Here is a 16,324-nt window from a genome sequence, read left to right as displayed (position 1 = left end):
TTTTTCACGATATTTTACCCCCCCAAACGGCAACAATACGATTCCCTCCCCCTCCCAGCCGAAATCGATCGTTAAGACGATCGAGGACACGATTCACATCCCTAGTATCCGCCTCCCGACCTGTCAATCACCAGAGACTATAGTACACCTCTCCCCAGTATCTCACAGGTCGGCCCAAGGGTTCACTAAACAGCTCATTCACAACAGTAAGGGCAATGAATCTAAAATGTTTGGTTATACAATTATCATACTGCCTCATTTAAATATGTTCAAAGCTGTTGGTAGAGTAACTCTAGTGTAGCTCATTCCTGTTCTTCAAGGTCAAAATTGGGTGAGTGCAGCAGGGACCCCCAAGCCTCCAGAAGAAACACTTACTGTGAAGTAGAAAATGACTAGGCTCTCTTCAGTGGTAACATGCGAGGAATACTTTCCTTGGTAATCTGTATTAGAAAATAATAAACATTATTAGACATGGTTGTGACAATAGGCACTGGCAGGGATGAAAAGCAGCAGTTGCAGACTGACTAATGCAAGTTTCTGGTTTTCTAGGTTACGCTTATACCTCCTTCCTATTCTGAGCAGGTTAGGTGACATAGCCGGGGAATGTTAACCCCTTGATATCTGGTTTAAAGGAGGACCTTTTGCTTTTGGTCCTCTAACAAACCTTCTTCATGGCTGAATATTCAGTCCTTGAGATCTATCCTCTCCAGGACCTCACTGTGGCAACAACTGGTGGAAACCCAGAGCAGAACATGCTGTGTCCTCATGAAAAGGTTCTTTCTCATGTTGCTCTTCCTATTCCCCAGTCTCATGTCTGGAAGACTTTCAATGTCCTCCCAGGTTGTAGGTTTGAGTTTGTCTTTTTCTGGCACTGACCTCAGATTCACTGGTAGCCATTTTGAAAAGCTAGAGCTGTAGGATCTGAATGATTGGGGATCGCTCCTTTCACTGGAAAACCTCCCAATGCGGTAAGAATTGGTTTGAGGGGTGAAGAGAGGTCAGAGAAGACCAAGAAGTGTTTTTTATTTTTTGCTGTGTTTGATGGGTGGGAGGAGAGACCCAGCTTGAGTGGCTTTTTTTCCCAAGATGGCAGCAGCGGTAGCAGCAGCTTCAAAATGAAATGAAATAAAAATGAACAAAATCACATTTGGTTTTCTTTCATTTAATTTGGAAAATGAAATTAAATGACATTGGAAATGTCATTGACATTTCCTATTTTGTTTCAAATGACAGAAATATCTCTACCCACAGTGAGAGCAGTTTGAGTGTCTTTTGTCTCTTTTGCTCTCACTCCTGAGTTAAGCTACTTTGTAGTGAACATAAGAACATAAGATATACCATACTGGGTCAGACCAAGGGTCCATCAAGCCCAGTATCCTGCTTCCAACAGTGGCCAATCCAAGTCACAAGTACCTGGCAAGTACCCAAACATTAGATAAGCAATAGTAGCTTGTGATAAATTAATTACCGTAATAGCAGTTTAAGGATTTTTCCTCTGGGAACTTATCCAAACCTTCTTTAAACCCACTTACACTGACTGCTGCAACCATATCCTTTGGCAATTAATTCAGAGCTTAATTATGTGCTGAGTGAAAAAAAAAATTCTTTGATTTGTTTTAAATGAGCTACTTGCTAACTTCATAGAGTTCCCTCTGGTCTTTCTATTATTTGAGAGAGTAAATAACCTATTTACATTAACTTGTTCAAGTTCTTTCATGATTTTGTATCTATCATATCGCCCCTCAATCGTCTCTTCTCCAACTTGAACAGTCCTAACTTCTTTAGCTTTGCCTCATAGGGCAGCCGTTTCATGCCCGTTATCATTTTGGTCATCTGTCTTTGTAATTTGTCCAGTACAGCTATATCCTTTTTGAGATATGGTGACCAGAATTGCACACAGTATTCAAGGTGTGGTCTCACCATGGAGCTATACAGAGGCATTATGACATCCTCCATTTAATTTGCCATTCCTTTCCTAATAATTCCCAACATTCTGATTGCTTTTTTGATCGCCATAGCACAATGAGCTAACAATTTCAATGTATTATCCACTATGACGCCTGGATCTCATTCCTGGGTGGTAACTCATAAGATAGAACCTAACATTGTGTAACTATAGCAAGGGTTATTTTTACCTATGTGCATCACTTTGCACTTGTCCACATTAAATGTCATCTGCCATTTGGAAGGCAGGTCTTCCAGTCTCACAAGGTCCTTCTGCAATTAATCACAATCCGCTTGAGATTTAACTACCCTGCATAATTTTATGCCATCCACAAATTTGATCACCTCATTCATCGTATCCCTTTCCAGCTAATTTAAAAATATATTAAAAAGCAACTGTCCAAGTACAGATCCCTGAGGCACTCCACTGTTTACCTTTTTCCACTGTGAAAACTGACCATTTAATCCTACTCTCTGTTTCCTGTCTTTTAACCAACTTGCAATCCACAAAAGGACATTGTCTCCTATCCATGAGTTTTTAGTTTTCTTAGAAGCCTCTCATGCAAGACTTTGTTGAATGCCTTCTGAAAATCCAAATAGATCACATCTACCGGTTTACCTTTGTCCGCATGTTTATTCACCCCTTCAAAAAAATGTAGGAGATTTGTGAGGTAAGACTTCCCAGAAGTCTAAGAAGTAAGATGGGAGAATTAGAATGTATAGCAGTGAATGATGACATAGACTTAATTGGCATCTCAGAGACATGATGGAAGGAGGACAACCAATGGGACAGAGCTATATCGGGGTACAAATTATATCGCAATGACAGAGAGAAGCACCCGGGAGGCAGTGTGGCGCTTTATGTCCGGGATGGCATAGAGTCCAACATAGATGGCATGCAGTCCGGGATGGCATAGAGTCCAACAGGATAAACATCCTGCATGAGACAAAATGCAAAATTGAATCTTTATGGGTAGAAATCCCTTGTGTGTCGGGGAAGACTATAGTGATAGGAGTATAGTACCGTCCACCTGGTCAAGATGGTGAGACAGACAGTGAAATGCTAAGAGAAATTAGGGAAGCTAACCAAATTGGTAGTACGGTAAAAATGGGAGACTTCAATTACCACAATATTGACTGGGTAAATGTATCATCAGGACATGCTAGAGAGATAACTTTCCTGGATGGAATAAATGATAGCTTTATGGAGCAATTGGTTCAGGAACCGACGAGAGAGGGAGCGATTTTAGATCTAATTCTCAGTGGAGCACAGGATTTGGTGAAAGAGGTAATGGTGGTGGGGCCGCTTGGCAATAGTGATCATAATATGATCAAATTTGAATTAATGACTGGAAGAGGAACAGTATGCAAATCCATGGCTCTCATGCTAAGCTTTCAAAAGGGAAACTTTGATAAAATGAGAAAAATTGTTAGTAAAAAACTGAAAGGAGCAGCTACAAAAGTAAAAAGTGTGCAAGAAGCATGGTCTTCATTAAAAAATACCATTCTAGAAGCACAGTCCAGATGTATTCCACACATTAAGAAAGGTGGAAAGAAGGCAAAACGATTAACGGCATGGTTAAAAGGGGAGGTGAAAGAAGCTATTTTAGCCAAAAGATCTTCATTCAAAAATTGGAAGAAGGATCCAACAGAAGAAAATAGGATAATGCATAAACGTTGGCAAGTTAAATGTAAGACATTGATAAGACAGGCTAAGAGAGAATTTGAAAAGAAGTTGGCCGTAGAGGCAAAAACTCACAGTAAAAACTTTTTAAAATATATCCGAAGCAGTAAGCCTGTGAGGGAGTCAGTTGGACCATTAGATGATCGAGGGGTTAAAGGGGCACTTAGAGAAGATAAGGCCATCGCGGAAAGATTAAGGGGGTCATTTTCCAAGGAGTTACTGCAAATCGTGCTAACACGATTTGCAAATTTTTAATTTTGTATTCAGGGGGTGGAGTATATGTCAAGTAGGAAAGAGTTATCATGTGCCGTGAAACAACCGCAGTGTTAGCACGGCTTATAGCTACACCTCTTTCATTTGCAGTATGTTGTGCACTAGAGGCTTATCACAGTTCACAATGTTTCCAGACAGCCTGTAGGCTAGGGGAGAGAGAGAGAGAGAGAGAGAGAGAGCGCCTTGCTATAGTGTCTCTTCCCTAGACAGGTATTTGTATCCCTATGAGAGGCCCACCTAGTAACGCGAGGTGGGGATTAGGTATGAGTGTAGGGGGTTGGGGGCCACTTTCACATTGAACATGAGACGTACGAACAGAACAATGGTCTCTTGTGAAGATTTGATGGCCTTCGGAGTGAGGAAACTCACTCCAAGATGAGATTTGGGCAATGTTCTCTCCACCTAGCTTGATGGAACAGCGTCTCATGATGCTTAGGGTCTTCATACCACTCTTTCTGATGCATTGACCTTTTTTTTTTTTTTTTTTTGCTTCCTTGAGGTTTTGTCTGCCTCTTTTGGTGCTTTGTTCCCCTTTCAAGATGCCTTGAGCTGTTCATTCAACATGGTGCCAATTTTCCCCTCTCATGCAGCCTTGCAAGTTTCATGCCATTGTTATTGATGCCCTTTGCTCACTTTTGGAGGCTTGGGGTATTCCGACCAGTCTTGCTGCTACTTTGCCCTCTGTTGGTGCCTTGAAGAACTCCTGCCACTGCTGGTAGTGTATTGCCCCATTACAAGTCCTTGGGCTATTCATGTCACTTCTGGTGCTACATAGACATAGTTTTGATGTGTTGAAGTGCCTTCACCTTCTGATTATAACTACCCACAGGTTTCATTAGAAATGATTAGCAAACCCCAATTTGGGATCCAAAAATAGTCTGCATTGCTTTCCCCATTGACTTTAATGGGAAATGAATAAACAAATATAACATATAAATATGGTTTTTTTTTTACATTTGAAATATGAACATAAGAACATAAGACTTGCCATACTGGGTCAGATCAAGTGTCCGTCAAGCCCAGTATCCTGTTTATAAGAATGGCCAAGCTAGGTCACAAGTATCTGGCAGTATCTCAAAGGGTAGATAGGTTCTAAGCTGCTTATCCCAGGAATAAGAGGTGGATTTCTGCAATCTATCATAATGGTTAATGGATTTTTCCTCCAGGGAACTTGACCAAACCTTTTTTAAATGCAGCTATACCAACAGCTTTCATCACATCCTATGGCAACTAATTCCAGAGCTTAATTATGCTTTGAATAAAAAAGTATTTTTTTCTTGTTTTAAATGTATTACCTACTTACTTCATTGTGTGTCCCCTGGTCTTTCTATATTCAAAAGAGTAAACAATTGATTAACATTTACTCATTCAATTCCACTCATTATTGTATAGACCTCTGTCATATCTTCTCTCAGCCATCTCTTCTCTAAGCGGAAGAGTTCTAACCTCTTTAGCCTTTCTTCATAGGGGAATTGTCATTACATTGGCAGCCCTCCAGTGTCAGGTATCATAGATGATGTTATTGATAGTTAAAAATTTCTAATAACAGGTCCGCAATCTCATTTCTCTGTCTTTCAGCACTCTGGGATGTAAACCATCTGGTCCAGGTGATTTGCTACTCTTTACTTTGTCAATTTGCCCCAGTACATCTGTTGCGTCAGTTGGTCTCAGACGGCTTCACCTGACATGCCTCACCTCTATTTCAGCCTTCTCCACCAGCCTCATGAAAATGGCGTCCGTAGCATCTCCTTGCCACAACCTCCGGCGTCCCCAGAGCGGCTTTGGCGCAGCATCCCACCATGTTGACCTGAGGCCTCCTAGGGCGCACATGCCTCACGTCTTGTAGCAGTGTTGGCATGAACCTCGGGGGCATCCCCCTGGAGTGACATCACTGCTTCTAACTACAAAAGGTTGCCCATTTGCTGACTCTCACCGAGTTAGCAACGGATTGGATTCGTTCCGGTCTGAAGCTTCTCTGCCGCGTCTGCTACTACTGGAAGCTATCTATACCCTCCAGGTTTCTACTAACTTGGGTACCCACTCCTCGGGGGCCCTTTGCTTATTTCCAGGTGCCTATCCTGAATCCAGGTACTCACTCCTCGAGTGCCTTTGTGTCTATCCTGGTGCCTGCTACCAATTCTTCTACCTGCTGGAACACTACCTATCAGCTACAGAGAGTGAGTATTATTTCTCCCAGCCTGTTCATCTACAGCTCTTCGTTGTCTATCTGCATCAGACCCTACACCACCATTGTGGAACGGGTCTCCTCTGCCGAGGATCACAGACTGTTGTTACCTATCCTCTCTCTACTGCTTATTGGGAATTCTATCTACTCAACTACAAGGGAGTGTGTAATAACATTTGCCAGTCTGTCTCTCCTACAGCGCCTCACTGGATATCTGCATCGGGGCCTTATACCACCATTGTGGGATGGGTTTCCTCCGTCGAGGATCACAGACTGTTGCTATCTAACCCACTCTCTACTGCCACCTCTGGTGAACCATACAAGCTGCATAATAAAGATATATTCTCTGTGTTTGTGCATCTGAGTCTAGCCTGGTGCTACAGTTCCCTTCGGGGTTCCTCCCCGTGGGAGTCACTACCACTGTTGCCCCTAAGAATCCACCAAACACCTCAATATCATAACATCTTCTAGGTTCATTGAGATTTGCTTCATTTCCTCTAAACAGTCACCTTTGAATATCATTTCTGGCATGGATATGTCACTGCAACAAGAAAATAATGTGCGGCAATAACTTAGACTGAACAATACCACTTTAAACCAAACTGTTAAGTTTTAATGGGTGCACAAAACAATAGTGCACCAAATTTAAATATTAGCATTTAGAATAAGTATTTACACAAAGCCCCAACACGGCCGTGTTTCACGTCAAGCTGCGTCAGGGGGAGGATTCCAAAGGTCTGAAAACAGAAACAATTTACATGCAGTTATTGTGCAGGGAGGCGGACACACTGAGCAAATATTTAAACAATATATGACATGAGGAACCACTGAAGAACTCAACGAAGCAACAATATCAAAACCAACAAAGCATGGTGCTCAGGGAATAATATATATAAAAATATATATTAAAAAGTCCTAAACCAGTAAAGAGAAGGGGGGGGCGGAAAAAAGGGAGAAAGGGGAAAGGGGAAGGTAGAAGGAGAGGAGGGAAGGAAAGGGGACAGGTGGAAGGGGAAAAAAAGGGGGAAAAGCAAGAAGGGATAAGGAGAAAGGAAACGGGGGGGGGAAGGGAAAGTGGGAAAGGAAGGGGGAATGGGGAGAAAACAGGGGTAAAGTGAAAGAGCCAGTGAACTAAATGAACTCACGAACTGGAAGCAGCTTTAAAGGAACAAAAATAGGAAAATGCCCCTATGAATAGAGTGAAACATAGCCAACCACCGTTTCACAGAAGCCTCAAAACAGCAATACCTTAAACGGGCTGAAACTGTGGCTCAAGGCACGGCAGAAACGTCGGTACATCAACAAAACTAAAAATAGAGGGGCGGATTTTCAGACTCCGCGAATAGGCCTACTTTTGTTTGCGCTCCAGGCGCAAACAAAAGTACGCTGGATTTTAGTAGATACGCGCGGAGCCGCGCGTATCTGCTAAAAACCGGGATCGGCGTGCGCAAGGCTATCGATTTTGTATAGCCGGCGCGCGCCGAGCCGCGCAGCCTACCCCCGTTCCCTCCGAGGCCGCTCCGAAATCGGAGCGGCCTCGGAGGGAACTTCCTTTTGCCCTCCCCTCACCTTCCCCTCCCTTCCCCTACCTAACCCACCCACCCGGCCCTGTCTAAGCCCCCCCCTTACCTTTGTCGGGGGATTTACGCCTCCCGGAGGGAGGCGTAAATCCCCGCGCGTCAGCGGGCCTCCTGCGCGCCGGGACGCGACCTGGGGGCGGGTACGGAGGGCGCGGCCACGCCCCCGGGCCCGCCCCGGGCCGTAGCCACGCCCCCGGGCCCGCCCCCGGAACGCTCCCGACACGCCCCGAAAACGCTGCGCGGTTCGGGCCCGCCCCCCCCCGACACGCCCCGACACGCCCCCTCCGAAAACCCCGGGACTTACGCGAGTCCCGGGGCTCTGCGCGCGCCGGTAGGCCTATGTAAAATAGGCCTCCCGGGGCTCTGCGCGCGCCGGTAGGCCTATGTACCGGCGCGCAGGGCCCTGCTCGCCTAAATCCGCCCGGTTTTGGGCGGATTTAGGCGAGCAGGGCTCTGAAAATCTGCCCCAGAATGTTCAGTCTAAGTTATTGCCGCACATTATTTTCTTGTTGCTGTATCTCTAAATGTGTGTGCTCTTTACTCCGCTCTCCCTGCATGGATATGTCTTTTACATCTTCCTCAGTGAATACTGAAACAAAGAATTAATTTAATCTCTCTGCTATGGCTTTGACATCTCCATGTGCTCCTTTGACCCCTTGACCATCTAATTGTCCAATTGACTCCTTGGCAGCCTTTGTACCTCAAATGTACCTGAAAAAGTTGTTATTGAGAGTTTTTGCTTTCACAACAAGTTTCTTTTCAAATTTTCTCTTTGCCTTCCTTATCACTTCTTTGCATGTGACTTGCCAGTGCTTATGCTATTTCCTGTTTTCTTCATTTGGAATAAACCAAATGAAACAAAATTTTTGCCTCTGCATATCCCTGCTACCTCTGATTCATGGAATAGTTTTGAATAAGGATAAAGGACTCCAGCCTTTACACTTTTCAAAATAATTAGTAGAGTAAATAGAGTACTACCTCAATACCTTTCACTAACTTTCAAAAATAAACAATTGTTAACATAAATTCACAAAAACTTGACTCATCAAGAAACTGAGCCACAGAGGAGCACTGCTAGATCATTTCTCATTTGAATTGGAATTCTGCTTTAAGCATACAGGCTGATATTCAAAAGATATAGACACCTAACTTAAAAAGTTGGGTGCCTATATCTTCCTAAATCAAAATTTGCCCTGCTGAGCACTTAAATGTAGAGCCCTAAAATCTTGGTGGGCCCATGAGTTGGAGCTGGGTGGGGAAAGGAAGATGGGAATCTAATGATTTTCAGCACTGGATCTTAACTTTGCTGTCTAAATATAGCCAAAACAAAATGGCAGACCTCAATTTTAGGCATCTAATATTTGGTGAATTTTCAGCCATAAAATTAAGCTCCTATATTCAATTGAAAATTTGCCTAATTTAAGGCCCCTAAAATCGAGACTCCTAGCTCAGATACTCAGCTTTCTGTGAATATTGGCTTATATGTTTCATTGCAGGTGTTAATGCTTCTTATGGGTAGAGCATAATGTCATTGCATTTTTAGGACCTGGTAGATGTAATATTTATTTTTTTAACAGAATTACTCCACTGTGAATGCTTGTGTTTAAGGAGCACAGATGCTTCTTTAGAAGGTATCTAGATTTGGACAGGGTCAGATTTACATTTGCTGCACCCATTGGCAGTGTCGGGGGTAGGGGAGGCTTGCACTCTTCCTCCTGTGGGGGGTTTCCTCTCCCAGGTGTAGCAGGAGTAGCAGCTTGATAGAAGAAATTCAGCCAGGGCTTGCAGCTGCCCATTGCATGACCAAGACTTTACAGTGGTCCCCACCCCTCCTCCCACACTGACTTCCTGTTACTATGGAATCCCATGTGAGGGGCAGGGTTTGATCATGTGATGGATGGCTGCAGGCCCCACATTTCTTTTTTCAAGTTGCTGCTGCCACCACCATGGGATCAGGATGTTGTTACTTTAGGTAAGCTGCTGGGAGGTAGGCCCTGATAGAGGCTTAGCAGTAGGGGCAAGGCTCTAGCTCCTATCAAAATTTGGTGCTGGAGGCATTTGCCTATGTTACCTATGCCTAAATCCAAGCCTTTTTTTTTTAAGGTCATTATGCATTTTTAGCAACTGACCCTCCTGTCCTGCCTCTCTTATGGCACTTATTCCCTTATCTACATAGAAGTCATTATTTAGTAAGTTGGTAAATGACAAACTTATCTGAGTAAAGTTGCCTGGATAGCTTAAGCTGAATATTCAGTGGCCCAAGTCTCTCACTGAATATACAGTACTTAGCAAAAGTTACTAAGTTAAAGTTAATCAACTTTAGCTAAGTTAGGTAACATTGTTACCAGTAGCATGCGGTCAGGGCCTTCAAGAGTTTCAGTGAATCTCTGGATCTTTTTTTTTTTTTTTGGGGAGGGGGGTGTTCAGCTGTAGATTTGTGTGGCCAATAGAAACAGCAGCCTGTCGCTGCCTGAAGGCTGCACCTCAGAGGAAACCAAGAAAAAAAAAGATTTGTGGTCTGAAGACCAGGTAGGGGACCTTATGGGTAGGACCAATCGTAGGGACTGGATGCAGACAAGTGGCAGTCCAGGTACTGATTGAAGCAGCAGCATAGCATGAGATAGAAGGCAGGATGTTGCTTTGGCTGGAAGAAGGTCCCACCATCTACCCCACATGAAAAACAAGCCAGCAGAGAGTATGAGACAGGATGTCTTCAAACTTGGAGCTAGCTTCTATACCCATGTGGATCCAAGGGCAGTTGGCAGGAGGATAATTAATGTTGTGTGGCTCTTTCTTCTAGGATCTTAGTGCTGGTGTTTAAGATGAGCTAAGATGGAATCAAGATGGCCGCTGCATAGCAGATGCATTTCAGCACAGCTCCTGAGAATTCCAGGTATACTTTAACTATTTCCACTGAACAAGTTTTCTTTTTCTAATGGGGAAACGGAAGGAAGCTTTACAACAAGGGAAGACGGTAAGTTCGCCGGTTCACCTTCACCAAACATCGCTAACTGAAGCGTGATTTACCCAGAGTTCGGTGATCGAAGCTGGCTTGGCCATCGGCAGCAGATGTTTCTCTTAGCCCTGATTACCATTCCACTCCATGCCCTTCTGCTGAGGCTTTGTCAGAAACACCTGGGGAGCTGGAAGGCTCCGCTTTTTCACCAAGCCCGGCTTCCACCATTTTGCCGGTGCATATCCAGCATTTGATGTTGAAGAAGGGACTCGAAGGGCACGACTTACTAAGGATAGTGAGGTTTATTGTCTTCCTTGATGATGGAATCGAAGAAAGCAAGTTTGGCAGAAGTTATTACACCTTCTGGGATTCCTTCTACAATTTTTCCTAATCTCTCTGACTGTGCTAAGCCTGATGTTATTACTTTGGATAATCTCTGGACTGTCCTAATGTCAGTTAATAAATCTCTCACTGACTTGGTTTCTCTAACTACAGATTTATATAACAAATCTCAATCTTTTGAAACACGGCTGGTCTCTATGGAACAGAAAGTGACCGAGATAAAAACTAATATATTAGAAATTCAAAATGTACAAGTTAATGTTATCAAAGACTTGTCTTCTACTTCTCGTAGAATTGAGAATATTGAAAATTCTCTTAGATTTGCAAATTTTAGGATACTTAATTTTCCTCGAATTCCTCTAATTACACCTTCTGACCTCTTTTCCATGTATTTAAAAGAAGTTTTGAAACTTCCAGAGAACACTCTCCCTCCTTTGGAAAAGATTTATTTTCTTCCAACAAATAGAAGATCATTGAATAATAATGCTGTGGAAGTTCCCTCTAACCTGACTGATTTTCTTGAAAATTCTGGAGAACAAATTGTGCTAGATCGAGCTACATTATTGGTGTCATTTGTCTTTATGCAAGATCACAATAATATTCTGCGTTTATATTTTCAAAACAAGGACTGTTTGTTTAGAGGCCAAAAGATTTGGATATTTCCAGATATAACTAAGGTAATGCAAGAACAGAGAAAAAAAGTTCTTAGCAATGAAAGATTCAGTGTTCTCTTTGGGAACAATTTGCTTTATTCGTTATCCATGTAAATGTGTGATAACTTTAGATTATGCTAAATTTGTCTTCTTTGATCCTATCCAGTTACTCTCTTTTTTTGGATGCTCGTCAGAGAATTCAGAACTTAACTGCTACAGATAGAGTGGATTATGTGTAAATGGGTTGATTTTCATGCTATGCAGCTACCTTCCTTCTTATAGAGAATATTGAATTTTGTTTTTTTTAAGCCATTCCCCATGTTTTTTCCTAAAGTGTTCCTCCCCCACTATATTGTGGTCTAAAGTGGCAATTTGAGTATTTTTTCTTTGTTTTATTACTGCATAATCATCTTTGTTTTTCAATATGCCAATATTTCTATATTGAATATATCATGTATATTTGATTTGAAAATTATAAATAAAGAATTTAAAAAAAAAGATGAGCTAAGAAAAAGTTCAGTGAGATAAAAAGACAGTGAGAGAGGAGAGCAGGGACGGGGAGGCTGGAGAACAAGGCAACTGGAGAATGGGAGGTGAACTGGGGAGAGAAAGAGCTAGAGAATAACTGCTGGAACTGGGGAGAAGTCTAGTGGGAAGAAGGGCCTAGGAAGTATGACTACTGGGGGTCTGGGTGGGGAGAGGGGACTGAGGACTGGGGAACATGACTGAGGGTCTTGGAGGAGAGAGGTTATGGAACAAGACTTCTGGGGGTTGGAGATAGGGGACTGGGGAGCATGACTGGGAGTCTTGGAGGGGAGGGGCTATGGAACAAGATAGCTGGGGCCTGGGTGAGGAGAGAGGACTGAGGCACATGACTGCTGGGGTCTTCAGGGGCTGGGAAACAAGATTTCTGGTGTAATTCATCCTTGACCACTTACCTCACAGAGAGTTCCTGGGTCTGTGACCATCCTGGCGGGAGCCCCCCAGGGAAGACTCCATTGGTCCTCATGTTCTTGGGGCCCGGTACCTCCATCAGGGGAAGAAGGTGTAAGTAGGTGGGATTTTGCTCCCTTCACCCCAGGAAAACAAAAAGGACTGTGAACAAAGCTGGAAATATGTACCAATATATACAGGTTAATTAGACTATATAAATATATATATTTCTACATGACTATGTACATCACTAATAGGATGTCAAACAGCACACTTATCTACTTGTGGTTAATAGTCTCAGGCCACATGAATATATCCATTTCTACAAGGTAGCAAGAACATTTAATATTTGACAATTTCGGAGTTGTTGGCCCCCACAGTATACCACCATGTAGAATAGAAGGGACCCACTTAATCAATTGTTATTATTATTCTCCCCCTTTTTTTTCCCCAAGTCTCACTCATGTGAAATGATGCAACTGGGCTGGTGGGCAATGTTGGCCTGGAGGAGTCAGTTGTATCTAAATTGCCATTTCCTTGGGGCCACTTCCACTTTGCTGAAAGATCTGTGTCAGCTCTGGGGTCCACAACCTCCTAAAGACCTGACTCTACTTTCCAATCTGTTTCTGGGGTCCATGCCCTCCTGGGGGACCCACCTCTGCATACTAGAATGCTACTGGTATCCATGCCCCGCTGGGAAACACAACTGCACTTCTGGACCTGCCTCTGTGGTCCCCTTCTTCCTGAGGTATAGCTCAATCTTTCCCTGGGGTCCACACTCTCCTGGGGGACTGCTCAATCTGCTACTGGGGTCCCCTTGCTCAATGGGGACTGCTTGATCTGCTGCTGGATTCATGCCCTCCTGGGGGACCGCTTGATCTGCAGCTTGGGTCCTCTTGCTCAAGGGGGACCCAGGGTCACCTCTCGATTTGCCACTGGGGTCCCCTTCCTCCTGGGGGACTGCTCTGCCTCCAGATATGCCACTGTCCTTTGGTTTCTCTCCCTTTTAATGAGGCGTGTTTTTCCTGGCTTGGGTTTACAGCTCCACTAGGCACATGGATTGTTTAGAATTTAGTGATCCAGGCCCTCTGCAGTGTTAGCTTTTAGTGATTTTTGCTGTGCTAAGCTCATAGCCAGTCATTTGCTGTTACTCAGCCTGGGTGGGTCACCTTCTCTCAGCCAAAAGACCAAGACCCAGGCAAGACCATGGGAAGAGAAATTATGTACACCCTTTCATCCTTCCTAGCCTTTTTTTTCTTTCTGTTGTCACCCTTGTTAGTCTGGTGAGAATCTGTTTTTTTCCTAGTACTGCTTTTCAGTACATTTTTCTCACAAATCCGTCCCTCATTCAGAATTGTCCAATGTAGGACTTTTCCAGTCATAGATCTGTGTGATTTAAAGTGATATTTCACTGTAAGTTATTAGCATTAATCCAGGGGGCTATGACATGCAAATCCCCTACCTGAGTCTCTGACTCATCTATTCAATGGTCATATAAGCACCCTCACAGTAAGGGGTCTGGCAACCTTTTTAATCTCATTCTGGGTTTCCTGGGCTGGTGGCTCGGGTTACATAGCTGGATTGCCCTCTTTTTTTTCTCTGCTGCAGTTCACTAAAAGGTAGTATGCTCTTTAACCTCCATCTCTGGAAGGGGGGTTTCACTGAGAATGGGGGGGGGGGATAGGTGGTGAGAGTGGTCTTGGGAACATGACTATTGGGGGACTGGGTAGAAAGAAGGAACTGGGGAACATGACTGTTAGGGATGGCAAGAGAAAATGGAAGAATGACTGGTGGAGGGGCTGTGGGAAAAGACTGCTGGGGAGTGGGATACTGTGGGGCTGGATGAGGTGAGGGCACTGGGGAGCATGACTACTGGGCACTGTTGGGTCTGGGTGGGGAGATCTGACTGAGAAGCATGACTGCTGGTGGCTGGGTGGAGGAGAAGTGGTTGGGGAGCATGACTGCTGGGGGCTAAAGTGGTCTGGGTGGGGAAAGAAGGTTGGGGAGCATGATGTCTGTGAACTGGGGGGTCTGGATGGGGAGAGGGGGCTAGGGAACATGACTACTGGGGGTCTGTGTGGGTACAGGGGACTGGGGAGCATGACTGGGGGTCTTGGAGGGGAGGACTGTGGAACAAGACTGATGGGGGATAGAGAGAGAGAACTGGGGAGCATGACTGGAGTGGTCTTGGAGGGAAGGGGCTGCGAAACAATACAGCTGGGGGCTGGGTGAGAAGAGACTGGGGCACATGACTGCTGTGGACTTTAGAGTCTAGGTGGGGAGAGGAGGGCTGGGGAGCAAGACTGCTGAGAACTGGGGGCTAGGTATGGAAAGGGGTCTAGGGATCTTGACTACTGAGAGACTAGGGAACATGACTGCTGGAGGATGGCAAGAGTGGACAGGGTCATGACTGGGGAGAGGGGCTGTGGAAAAACACTGCTGGGGACTGGAGGGCTGAGTGAGGAGATAGCACTAAAGGGCATGATTTCTGTTGATTGTTGGGTCTGGTGGGGAGAGCTGACTGAGGAGCATGACTATTGGTGGCTGGGTGGGAGAGAGCGGGCTGGGGAGTATGTCTGCAGTGAACAGGGTGTATGGGTAGGGAGAGGGGACTAGGGAGCAGGACTGCTAGGAACTGGGGGATTTAGGTGGGGAGAGGGGACTAGGGAACATGACTACTGGGGGTCTAGATGGTGAGAGAGGACTGGGGACTGGGGAGCATGACTGTTGTGGGATGGGGAGAGGAACTGAGGAGCATGACTGGGGGGTCTTGAGGAGAGAGGGGAGGGGTTGCAGAACAAGACCACCAGGGACTGGGGGGCTGCATGAGGAGATGGTTTGAGGAGCATGACTGCTGGGGGCTGGGGGATTCTGGGTAGGGAGAGGAGACTGGGGAGTATAATTGCTGTGGGGGTAAGTGGGGACAGGGGGCTGGGCAGCAAAACTGTTGGGGAACTGAAGGGGAAGGGTAAGAAAAGGAGACTGGGGAGCAAGTCTGCTAGGGACTGGGGGAGGTCTACATGGAGAAAGAGAGCTGAGGAACAAGACTGCTGTGGACTGGGTGGGGAGAAGAGCTTGGAAGAATATGTATAGGGGCAAGGGAGGGGGTGCGCTGTAAGAGCATTGTGTGTGTGTGTGTGTGTGTGTGTGTGTGTGTGTGTGTGTGTGTGAGACAGAAAAGTAGGGAGTATGAGTAAAATCATGTAAGCATGCGTGTTTAAGAGTGTATAAAGTTTGTGTGGCACCCTTCCCTTAATCCATGGCAATCTCACCATGACTGGGAATCAAAAAATCCCATGAACTGGGAGCAGGAGATTTTTTAATTCTTATAAGTTCAATTATTGGATGTTGTTTGATGAATCTGCTCTTTGAAAATATTATATTGGAGTTTGGGGAAATTTATAAACATTTTTATGAGGTTTAAATTATTGAATATTCTATTCATCAGCTGTCTTGAAATATTTATTATTTTTATTAGTATAGTTTTACTATTTTGATTGATGTTTTATATTTCTTGATTTTATTGTTGGTTGGTCTTTCAAATGCAACCAAAGGGAAGGATTCTGCTAGTGAGTAGTTTCTTAATAGGGATCTATAGCAATTTGGCTTGTTCTGTTTTCAATAGGAGATATATTGATTTTCTAAGGCCTGCTGTAATATTTGCAATACAGTTCTTTCCTGGGTATAGTGGTAACTGAGTCCTGAGAGTCAGTGTTGTTTTAATATGGCAGATTTACTTCTTCTGGTAAACTGTAGTCTTGGTAGGCTGTGATA

This window comes from Rhinatrema bivittatum, chromosome 1 (genome assembly GCF_901001135.1).
Source record: "Rhinatrema bivittatum chromosome 1, aRhiBiv1.1, whole genome shotgun sequence".
NCBI lineage: Eukaryota > Metazoa > Chordata > Amphibia > Gymnophiona > Rhinatrematidae > Rhinatrema > Rhinatrema bivittatum.
This window is presented reverse-complemented; position numbering follows the sequence as displayed.